Source organism: Palaemon carinicauda, chromosome 20 (genome assembly GCF_036898095.1).
Source record: "Palaemon carinicauda isolate YSFRI2023 chromosome 20, ASM3689809v2, whole genome shotgun sequence".
In the NCBI taxonomy this organism is placed as follows: Eukaryota; Metazoa; Arthropoda; class Malacostraca; order Decapoda; family Palaemonidae; genus Palaemon; species Palaemon carinicauda.
Genome location: NC_090744.1, coordinates 64,190,884 through 64,201,465, shown reverse-complemented (window position 1 = coordinate 64,201,465; position 10,582 = coordinate 64,190,884).

Sequence of the window (10,582 nt, the reverse complement as noted above, 5' to 3'; positions counted from 1 at the left end):
CGTGTCAAGTCCCTTAGGCAAGTTAACAGTAACTGGAACAAGTACTGGGTCAATACTGGCAATCCTCATTGAATCGGCTGCGTGGACCTCAAGTGCGTAAAGCACTTGCTGACAACAGGCTCCACGTATCGGGACATAATACTCCCAAAGAGGCTCTTGGGGAGTACTGCCAACGCTCAGCCGATTTCGGGCTCCGTCAACTATCACCCCATTTGCTCTCAAGAACTGGTAACCAAACATTACGTGCTCAGCCATAGTTCCTGAAGGCACTACATGGAACACACCCGGGGCGAATATCATTCCATGCAGTATAGGGGTCAACAGTACAGTACCCAGGGTCTTAGGTCCTGTTTGCCCTAAACCCTTCAGTCCAATGGTGTTGGGTACCATCTGCAGCTGGTAATCCTGTACTACTCTCGATGACAGGAGGTTGACCTCAGCTCCGGAGTCAATGAGAGCATCCAACGCTCCCGATGGAAACTCAGACATGGTCACTGGGACAACCATGAGTGGTACAGGAGCCAACTGCGCCAGGTTAACCCTACGAAGGGTTTTCAATACAGCCTCAGTTTCTGCTCTCTCCCTGGAGGAGTCAGTTGGAGAAGCTCTGGACTGTGTCGAGGACAGGTTATCACAGGCCAATCCTGAAAGAGCCATTGGAGGTGCCATGACTTTTTCAGGTTGAGGGGTAACCTTGGAAATCGAGATTTCCGAGGCTGCCGCCGGAATACTATGAGCATGCACCCTAGCACTCACACCCTCCTTCGATGTAGCCCCATCTTTTACACCGAAGGCCTGGTGTTTAAAGCCCTATGATACTCCTCAGTTCTTGACTTCCTGGGCTTTGCCTTCTTGCTGCTCTTCTTCTTCTTCTGCACAGTCCGAGAAGGAGCACTGGACTCGCTCTCACTTCGGGTCTCCCGGCTACTGGTTGTTCCAGAATAGGACGACGGGGTCGGAGTAGCATTCACCGGTACTGCTCTCCACCTTGAAGGAGTCTGGACAGAGGTAGTCTCCCTCCCAGGGCTGCGGGCATTAGCTGTGTTCTGGACAGGTGATCTGTTTATAACCGGAGCCTGTCGTCCACACTGTGCCACATGATGGTTGGACGAGCCACAACGTAGGCAGAGGTTGAGGCGTCTGCGACACTCGTCCACAAAGTGCCCTGGTTTTCGGCACCAGGCACAGTACCTCCTCTGGAACTGAAGAGATCTATCCGGGGTGCGCGATGGTGGCAGGCGCACTTCCACAGGTGCAGGTTTTGGGACCGGTCGAGGAGGAGTGCGTAAATACGCTCTGTCAGGTCCAGGTGAACGGCTGGGGGCAGCCATGGCAACCCTGTCGGCATATGAGCCGTGCCATGACTGTCCCACACGACTGATGGCCAAATCCTCTGCCTTCTGGCTTCGCTGACGGGATGCCTCGTCGAGAACACTCAACAGGTGCAAAACATCCTGCCAAGTGGCCTGACGGCCAGCGGAGACATTAATGGTGGCCAGAGACTGTTCCAGCCAGCTCACAGCTTTGCTTGGAACAGTTTTGAGGAGCTTCCGCCTAAGCTCCCTCCGGTCCATACTACGGCGAGGATAGGCAGACTTGTACAGGGAGGCTAACCGGACGGCGTAGATTTTCAGCAGTTGGCTCTCGCCACAGGTAGCACTGCTGAACCGGGCCTTTCTACCCGCTTCACGGCACCAGTCAAGGAGGCGTTCCTTCATGACGGGGTATGAGATCTCGGGACCCCCCATGGCTGAGAATGCCTCGTGAATTTCTCCCTTCAGAAATCTTCCGAGATCAACAGTCCACCGACCAGAGCTTCCTGCGGTATACCTACTGGCACAGTAGGCCTCGAAATCCCTCAGGAATCGGGCAAAACTGGCCAGTTTCCAGCTGGAAGATTCCAGGCTTGGGGTTCCTCCTGGAGTCAAGGACCTTGATAAGATCAGACAGACTACGTTCTGTCTGGAGGGACTGGACATGGTCGGTGGAGACAGTGTCTTCTGAGCTGACACTGAGACAGGACCTGGAAGTGTCACTACCAGAATCTTCACTGGTAGACTCCTGTGATGGAGATGTCATTTCGGGTATGGCTGGTCTGGCTCTTTCCTTGGCCTGGCGTCTCCGCTCTGGGATAGCTCCTGTCTGGGTAAGAACTGCCTCAGCGGTAGCTCCTGGAGCCTTTTCTGGCCTACTGGCTTCAGCCGGATTGTCCAGGAACTGCTCCCCTAGTCTACTGGCTGCAGGCTCTGGTGGACTAACAGAATTAGTTGCCAGAACAGGCGAGGAAACAAGCAGTCCACTTGGACAGGAGACTCCCAGAAGCATGGTACAGGGGGGATTAACGATGTGAACCCTGGAGGGGGCTGTAGACCTCCAATCAGTGGCTCTACTCCAGTCACTGGAATTGCCAGACCATTGTAATTTGGCCAAGCTGGGGACGTAGATGGAGCACTGGTGGTCACTGTGGTTGTGACCCCAGTGGCAACGTGGCACGTTGGTGATGGCTCAACGGTCTTCAGGGCCGCCACTTGAAGTGTCAGGGACTTGACCTGAGCTGTCAGGTTACTGACAATCCTGACAAGACTCTCTACATCCCGGCTCAGGCTCTTCCTAGCCTTTCGGCGTTTACTGGATGATGCCATCTCTAAAGGTTGATGTTTCCCGGGTCTGGGCACCAAAAATTATGTTGTGGTTTGCGGACTGTGGCCAAAGGTAGCACCCAAACTGCCTAGTATCCGAATGCCTACCACAACCCGACGTTCACTACACAACAAACATACAACGGTGGAATACCCAAAAACCTAAGTAACAGTTCAAAGCACTGGGCACCACCCCTTGATTTATAATGGGCAAGGGGACCCAGCTAGATCCTGACTTAAACCTTTGCTTCTCCAGCTTGCTGATCATAAGTATAAGAACATTAGGTGAAAGGGATTATTATAAGTTATTTGAAAGATTAAAAAAACAGTGGCTGAGTAGGGGAACTCAGTGGTTTAAGGAACTGGAATGAGATGCTGTATTATAAAAAACAAGAAAAAAATGTTTATTTAACCAAAACTATTAGGATTACAATTACATTGACCCATCAATCCAAATAGAAAATTAAAGGCAAGATTAGCATCCCTTTACATCAAGCTTCAGCCACAGGATAACCAGATAAACAAATTTTGAAAAAGAATAAAAAATTATTCACATACTGGTCACTCACGTTTACTAAGCCATCTCAAACCAACCACCCATAAGAAATATATAAATCTGTGAGACTACTGAACTACAATACTTCCCCTGAATCACTACTGTCCTTTCAATATCCAGTTCACCACTAAACTGCAAAGTCACTTAAAATTATCAAACTCTAAACGGTAGGGCCGCATACGATGCCGTGCAGGTCTCTGCAGGCCCACAATAACAATGTCTCAAAAATTTTGTCAACAACACAAGCAATTGCCAATGGCCTTATAATACATTGGTTGTGGTGTTATTCAGTCAAACATATGATGGTACTTACAGTTCACAGGCAGTGAAAAATGAATACAGAGTAGACACACACACCACTACACACTGGTAACAGGCCATCAACCACATTCATAATTGTTATGAGCAGTACTAGACAGATACTCTGTTTCTATATACTGTACATACAGTGGTCTCGAGTAAATTTCCCTTACAATTGGGAACTTCTGTCAATATAAATGTCTGCCGTATCTGTTCTTTTTTTCTTTTCTTGATGAAGGAACCTATTCTTGTAAAGTACAGTAGTTCTATTTACTCAAACTCTGGTTACACATTCAAACCCTACAGAGAGTAGGGCGTGCTGCAAAAACAAATGTTGCTAAGACAGTTGGTAGGACCAAACAAAAATATATACATACCCCTTAAACATATACATTATGCTTGCAAAACATTTAAACCTATTTAAGAAAAATTGAAATATTTACTGTGAATAAACTGTTATAGTACAGTACTGGGGCAGAATATCAGACATTATGACAAAAGGGAATTGATAATGAGAGTTACTTTAAAACATATATAACCCAAGCTTGTTATATGTGGAAATGGTTTGTATTTTTCCCAACTATTATTAATGTTTTCCATATCGTCACAAGAGAGTTCTCCTAAGCGTAAGAAGTGCTCCCGTTGGAGAAGCTCTTCCTACGATTTTTCATCTAATCACGCCCCGAGCGCGGACGAGGGAAAAGCGCACTCTGAGCGCGGGTTAGGTACTATTCATCGCCGCCGATTCAGCGCCGCCAGTTCAGCGCCTGGTCATTTCAGTGCCAAAAAAAATTAGCGACAGCCATCTCAGCGGCAGAAGAAATTTTAACTCTCTCTCTCTTTTCACTCAGTAGTTTGTATAATTTCAGTACCAAACCGCTATTTATTGATCTCGGTGATTCCGTTGTTTAATTAAAATCTCTCTCTCTCTCTCTCTCTCTCTCTCTCTCTCTCTCTCTCTCTCTCTCTCTCTCTCTCTCTCTCTCTCCTCTCCACCCAGTAGTTTGTATAATTTCAGCGCCAAACTGCTACTTATTGATTTCGGTGATTCCATTTTTTAGTTGAAATCTTTAAAGGAAGTATTTGTAAACATTTGTAAACCGTGATTTAGTTAAAAAAACAAAAAATGAAAAAAACAAAAATCATCTGCTAAATACAGTCTTTGGGAAACCATGGAGGATACAGTTCACAGTCAGAGAGGACGAGCGAAATTCTGTCATGATGGATATATATACAGATTTGATAAAGAAAGCAAGACACACAAATGTAAAGTTCTGGAGATTCCATGAATACGGTAGATGTCGTGCCAGAATGCATACGTTAGAAGAAGCTGTTCTAAAGAAAATGAATGATCACACCCATCCGCCATCTGCAGTGGCGGTAGAAGTTGCAAAGACGAAAACGTATGCACGTCAGAGAGCCGAGGACACTTACGAAGGACCGAGTACTAATTGGACTATTTTAACTATTCAGTAGGATAAATACTTTTTATCATTAAATATTTGTTCAAAACCTTTTCTATTGTTTATAAACACAGTAGTAAAAATATTTTGTATCAATAAATATTTGTTCAAAACCTTTTCTTTTGTTTATAAACATACACACACACAAATTCCACACTTCCACGTTGCTGAAATGGCGGCGCTGAATCGGCAGCGCTGAGCTGGCGGAGCTGGAATGTCCCTACCCCCTGAGTGCGATCCCTCTCCTTCACATATTAGTATGAGGAGCTCAGATCGGTCTAGGAAAGGGAGAAAGGGCACTTCTCCTCACCATCGCTACGTATCAGCAGAGAGAGAGCGCTCCCGTCCTTCAACCTCCCGATCGCACAAGTCTCCGGGCATATCCACGCGGGGTCATTCACCTTTTCCTCGTGTTTCAGACAGGACAGCTCCGGTTCCCGTGCTCCCTAACGAGTTAGGGAATACGAGCCTCACGAAAACCTTGGAAAAAGACGCAGGGGTTCAACCCTTCTCCTCGGTTGAGAGCAGAGGGAAAAGGCCAGACCGCCGATCAATGCAACCTCTTCTACCTCATTCTTCAGACCCTTCAAAAAGAGGAATCTCTACGAATCTTACTAAGACAGTACTGATAATTCGGTCACCTACGCCTAGACCATCGACTTCTAGGCAAGGTCAGGCGCTCGCGGCGCTATTAGCCAGCGCTCAGCCTTCACTTGGAACAACGGCAATGGAGTATCCTACTTCGCCGTTACCTCCAGATACTCGGACTTCTATCGCCCTCAGGCCTCGGCGATCTACATCTGTCGCCTCGACATACCGACACTTCAGTTTTAGACAGACTATGTCGTCCTCCACCAAATCCTAAGACCAGAATCGAACTTCCCTGGTCTATTCACACTGCAGGCCATATGAGGAAGGTCTCGCATGCGGTCTCAGGGGAAACAGGTTCCTTGAAGTCTCAAGGATCCCATAAATTTCTACTATTCCCGTTTGTTCCTACACTAGATACAAACCCTCATTCTTTACTATAGGAGATATTCTAGCACGAGCTGGAAAATACGGCAGAAAAACCTTAAAAAGGGCGTTAATGACAGGGCAGGTAATTACCCACCTGTTAGTGGTGGGGGACTGCCGGTCGGTAGCTGCTGGTTACCTTCAATCGAATTCTAGCCGTCGCAGTGGTAACACCGCTGCTCCTGCTTTTGTTTAACTGGCAGACTAGCCTTTCTTTTCTTTTTTTTTTTTTAATAATCCTTTTTCTTTGTTAGATGTGATGTCCTCTATTATGGGGAAGTGTTCCGGGCACCTTCATGTCGCCGCTGGTGGTGGATCCTTTTTCCCTATGTCCTGGGTACAGAGGTCATAGGTGTTCTGAAGGCTCCCCCTGCCAAGTATGTAGAAGTGGTTGCCCTCTCAGTGGGAGAAGTTCGAGAGAGTTAGAATAGGAAGTCCTTGAAGGACTCATTACCTCAAGGATCTCCGTCGAAGGTAAGGAGTTGTAGACCTCTTCTTTGGCCTCTCGATCTCTCCCTTCAGTCTCTTCCCGTCTTCCTTGCCTGCCTGCCTCCGGGGGGAAGTCGAGGAAGAGTGGCACCAATCTTTTAACCCCCATTCCTCTTGGTCAGGTGCATTATGTTGCCTCCCCCAGTGGGGCAATACTTTCTGCCACCGGGAATGACTGTTACCACTTCCTTTTCAGATCATGTACGAGCGGTATGGCCTGCCCTTGGTCTTCCTGGTTCCCCTTCGGAGGAAGTTTGGAACCAGTTCCTCACGGGCAAGGTAGTGCCTCAGGGCCCTTCTGTTTTGGACCTCGCCTACCTCCCATCAACTCAGTCGGTGCCCACGGAAGTTTTAGTGGATATAGTAACTTCAGCTCGTGCGGCGCCTACTTCGCACTCCGTTGCGCATCTACAAATTACAACGTCGCGAGCACAAACATCGCAGTACCTCCTCCTCCTCCTCCTCCTCCTCCTCCTCCTCCTCCTCCTCCTCCTCCTCCTCCTCCTCTTCATCGCCTCGCCCTCGTCGGAGGCTAGGAGAGAGAGTGAGAAGAGGAAAAAGAGAGCTCGCTCTCCTTCCCCAAGAAGTTCTTGCCGGAGACACAGGCGACATAGGAAGAGACATCATCGTTCTTGCTCTTCCTCGCCTTCTATCTCTTCACGAAATGTCTCGCTGTAAGACTATAAACACTCTCGTCACAAACATAAGAAGAGTGCTTCCTTCTCGTCATCGCCCTCTTCGGAGGTCAGGAGGGAGAGAGAGAAGACGAAAAGGAGAACTAGCGCGCCTTCTCCTAGATGTTCTCGTTGTAGAGACAGATGATATAGGAAGAGACATCATTGTTCTTGCTCTTCCTTGCCTTTTGTCTCTCCTTGAGACTCGCCTTGAGACTATAAGCGCTCTTGGAACGAACCTAAGAAGAGCGCTCCTTCTCGTTATCGTTCTGCCTCTCTGTCGTCTTTCTCTCGCGAGGGATCATCTAAGGAGCACGGCCAAGGGCAAAGCACGTCCTGACCTCAAACCCTCTTCTTCGCATAATAGTTTGAGGGTATCCTTTCGCTCTAGAAAAGTCAGATAGAGCACTTCTCCTCGCTTTCACTACTTATCTTCAGAGAAGATCGCTCTCGCCTTCGACTTCTCGATATCTGACCCTTTGGGGTCTCATAACAAGGAAACTTTGGTTTCCTGGCGCACTATCCCTTTGGTTTCTTGCGACTCAAGTTGCTGAAACCTCAGGCTCTCTTGCATTTAGTCTTGCTGACACTTCGGTGTCTCGTGACAAGGGAAACTTCCGTTTCCCGTTGATCTGGCCCTTCGGGTTCTCGCGACACAACCTCTAGGGATGCACGCAATCATGCTGAACCTTCGGGTTCTCGTGAAACAAGTCACCAAGAGTTTTACTCCTATGACAGAGAGTCTTCAGACTCTTGTCGCGTGGAGTATTCGTGTACGTTCAACCAACACTGCGCCCATGACCATCGAGAGTTTTACTCTTATGGTAGAGTTTTCAGACTCCCGTCACGCAATTAGCGCTACACACGCAAATCTCCGGTCATACACTCGCGGGGTCAATCCCTCGCTCTCGTGTTTCAGACAGGACAACCTCCCCAGTTCCTATGCTCCCTAATGAGTTAAGGATTACGAGTCTCTCGGAAACCTCGGAAGAAAATGCAGGGGTTCGGCCTTTCTTCTCTTCAGTTGAGAGCAGGAGGCAAAGGGGAAACGTGTTAGAGAGGCTAAAAGAAAACACCCAGATAGCAGCGACGTAGAACACAATGCCGGGGGCTTCGGCCGCTCTGTACGTTATCCTATGTTTCATGTGGCAGCTCATGAGCTGCCCATGTTACGAGGTACCACTCGTTGTTAACCTGCAACTTGATCAAGTTGTTGGGAAACATAGATTGCTACCAGGAGGTTCGCCTCCAGGGATTAGAGAACCTCCCCTTACGAGGGAAGGATAAGCATCCTCGGAATTGAGCTGTGTGAGAGAACCACCCCTTACGAGGGAATGATAAGCTTCCTCGGAATTGAGCTGTGTGAGAGAACCACCCCCTTCCGAGGGAAAGCTTCCCCACTTGAGCCATTCAGCAACCTTCCCTCCTTCGTGAAGAGTTGCGAACAACTCAATGAGTTTTACCTCTGCTATCTCGTCCCCGAAGACTGTGCTTTCTCCCCTTGATCGGAGAAAAGCAAGTCTAAGGCTTATTCCTTCTTCGGGGGAACTTCTCCCTGGGAGTAAGCTTCCCTCAGGCGATGTCCTCTATCGGGAGGACTTCTCTCTCGTTCACGAGGAGATTATTTCGCCTACATTTTCCCATAAAACTGAGAGAAAACTTGCCTTAGGAGATGTCCTCCTTCGGGAGAACTTCTCTCTCGTTCGCGAGAGAGAGATTATTACGCCAACGCTTTTTTCCCATAGAACTGAGAGAAAGCTTGTCTTAGGCGATGCCCTCCTTCGGGAGAATTTCTCCCTCATTCGCGAGAGAGATTTTTACACCTATGCTTTTTTCCAATAGAACTGGGAGAAAGCTTGTTTAAGGCCATATCCTCCTTTGGGAGGAGGACTTTCGCGTTCACGAGAGGGAGATTATTACGCCTACATTTTTTCTGATAGAACTGGGAGAAAACTTATCTTAGGCGATGTCCTCCTTCGGGAGAACTTCTCTCTCTCTCGTTTGCGAGAGAGAGAGATTATTACGCCTATGCTTTTTTCCTATAGAACTGGGAGAAAGCTTATCTTAAGCGATGTCCTCCTTCGGGAGGAGGACTTCTCCCTCGTTCGCGAGAGAGATATTATTACGCCTACTCTTTTTCCCATAGAGCGGGGAAAATTCTTGCCTTAGACAATATCCTCCTTCGGGAGGACTTTTCCCTCGTTTGCGAGAGAGAGGTTACCAACGCCTACGCTTTTCCCCATAGAGCAGGGGGAAAGCTTGTTTTAGGCGATCTCCTTCGGGAGAACCTTCCTCCCATTCACGAGAGGAAACTGGTAGGAGTTTGCTGATACACGCTCCTCACCCTTACGCTTTTGGTTCTCCTCCAGGGACGGAGCGAGAACCTTGTCTTAACCGACGTTCTCCGACAAATCTACCCTGGGGAGGAGTTATCTTCATCCCTGATGTTCTCCCCCTCGTACTGTAAGTAGACGTCTTTTTGAACCTACTGGTTCTCCCCACGTTGACCCCTCGGGGTCTCGTAACGATCACCCTTTTGGCGTGCGTGATCGGGAGCCTTTGATCTCTCGTCATGCTGATCCTACGGGTTCTCATAACCTTAGGAGTCCTTCGTGCCTCTGTCGCGCTGGACTTTTGAGTTCACACGACTTGGAACCTTCGAGTTTTAGTTACGCTGAGTAGTCGGGCTCTCATAACAATTAGCACAGACTGTCCGCGCACGCACGCAATTAGCACATGCACGCGTCCATCGTCATTGAGTTTTACTCTTATGACAGAGTCTTCCTACTCTCGTCAACGGTCTTCGCCATTACCTCCAGACACTCCGACTTCTACCATTCTTCCCCTTTCGATAAGAAAGATCGAGGGGTAAGACATAAGGTTTGTTTGCTACTCGCGTCTCCACATTTACCTGTAATAACATGGAGGAATTATCGCAGCCTGAGGATTCCTCGGGAGAGCTGCCGTCGAAGGACTTAGAATCCTCCTATTTAACCCTTTTACCCCCAGGCTATTTGGAAATTTCCAACCCTTAACCCCTAGGGGGTTATTTTTTCCCCCCAGCACATTTTGCAGTATATTTTTTTTAAATTGCTCTAACAGCCTTAATTTCTGTCATAGAGAGGTCAGGTTGGTCTCATTCTCTTGGAAAATGCCTGAATTTTCTCAAAAAATTATCAAAAATATGACAAAAAAAATTTTTATAGCATTTTTTTGCAAGGACGTACAGGTACGTCCATGGGGGTAAAGGGATGGCTTTTGTGAAACGTACCAGTACGTCCTTTGGGGGTGAAAGGGTTAAGGATTCTAAGAACTACGTGTAATATCTCATGCCTCTGCTATTTGCATCTGTCTCCTCGACCCCTTGACGCTCCAGCCTTAGACAGGCTTTGTAATCCACCCCAAACCCTAAGACCAGAATTTTCTTCTGGCTGTGGCCTGATTGGT